The 1,733-nt window shown below is 35.4% G+C and overlaps 1 non-coding gene across 1 annotated transcript; it reads left to right on the top strand.

The window, feature by feature from the left end:
- The first annotated feature begins 630 nt into the window (after positions 1–630).
- On the top strand, positions 631–736 carry LOC119869466. The gene has a single exon (XR_005371026.1). It is a non-coding gene; the product is annotated as a U6 spliceosomal RNA (small nuclear RNA).
- The last annotated feature ends 997 nt before the right edge of the window (positions 737–1,733 follow it).

Here is a 1,733-nt window from a genome sequence, read left to right as displayed (position 1 = left end):
CGTGATTGTAAGTGAAAACTACAACACATAGCAATAACACAGAAACATCTCCAGAGTATGGCTCTCACTTTTCCCTCAGGATCCATCATTGGCTTAACATGTGACCAAGTGAGGTTCCAATGTCAATGAGGACATGAATTTTAATAGAATATAATTAAAAATCACAGCATTTTCTTTCCATATCATAGGAAGTCATCTCAAGAACTAAGGCCTTATGAAGAATACTTTTTATGAGGTTTGATAGGCAGAAGAGATATTATCTTGGGTTGAAAAGCAACCAGGAGCAAAGGAAAGAGAAACATTTCAGGTAGACTGGTGTTTCAGGTGACCTGGCCAAGAAAGGGAGGAAGAAACCTTACCTAAAAAGACACAAATATCAAGGACTTTATTTACTTTTGTTTGTTCTTAAAATGGATACATCTTAAGTATGTCTAAATATCAAATATATCCTGTTAAGAAAAGAGCCAGTGCAGTGAGAGGAGAAAGAATGAAAGAGAGGAAGACAATGGATGAAGAACAATTACAGGAACAGAGCCTGAGCTATTGCAACATACAAATGAGAGCTTTCTTTCCACAATTAGGAGAGCAAAAGTAATACATGGAAACACCCCATCGAGAAAGAAACAGTCTGTGCTTGCTCAGCAGCACATATACTAAAATTGGAACGTTACAGAGAAGATTAGCACAGCCCGTGTGCAAAGATGACACTCAAATTGGGGAAGTGTTCCATTAAAAAAAAAAGAAGAAGAAGAAGAAGAAGAAAGACAAGAAAGATGCAGCCTGACTCACGCTGTGACAACGACTAGAAATAAAAGCAAAAATAGATGAGTGGACTGCGAAGAACCAATATGATAATGCAGAACCAGAACCACAGAAGAGATGCTGACACTAAGGTGCAGAGCATGGTTATTCCTTTAATCATTCCAGAATCATTTTATACTAAGAGATTCAGTGAGGAAGAATTGGTAGTCAAACCAGAACCATCTCATATATTGATAAGGTATTGCCAATTAGTTAAGAAACTTACAAATATCTACTTCCTGTTTACCAGGTTCCAAAAAACATGTGGATGCTGAGGATCCAAACTGAACAGAGATACATGCTTCTTGCCCCCATTTGTCTTTTAATTGTAGTTGATATACCTACGAATTATTTAAGAAACTACATATAGTTTATCTCAGAACATAAGATGTCATTCTCAATTAAATCTTGTGTGTATGTCTTGAGTAGAAAAGAAAAAACAAAAACAAAAACGAAAAAACTCTTAGTTCTGAGTAGAAAGAAAAGTGAATGCTGTGGACCTTACTGATTTTTTTTTAATCACTATTAGATGCCCTAAGTGGGCAAAACTGCCCAGCATAATTCCTAAAACTCTATCATCTCATTGATATTGGAATATCCAATAGCTAGAAGGACACAAACACAGCTTCTTGCTTTTTTAACATTCTTTTTGTTTCTCCAGTACCCCAGTCATTTTAAAGAGAAAACAGCTGGATAACAGAAAAATACATATAATCATGCTTTGTATATAAAAGAAAGAAAGCATACATGAAGATAGCTAAGTTATTCATAGTACTACTAAAACATGGTTTTAAGGTTTTCTCTTCCTTTCAAGATTGAGTTTTAACCTTGAACATTTGTGGTTTGAGCAGCAAATCATTTCATAGGCACTGCAGTCCAACTTAACATACTATGTTAAAATGAAGGTTCGAGGTGCATTATGGTTTCAAACA

Source organism: Canis lupus, chromosome 15 (assembly GCF_011100685.1).
Source record: "Canis lupus familiaris isolate Mischka breed German Shepherd chromosome 15, alternate assembly UU_Cfam_GSD_1.0, whole genome shotgun sequence".
Taxonomy (NCBI): Eukaryota; Metazoa; Chordata; class Mammalia; order Carnivora; family Canidae; genus Canis; species Canis lupus.
The sequence above is the reverse complement of the archived record's forward strand: the minus strand, read 5'-3'. Positions and strand labels throughout refer to the sequence as shown.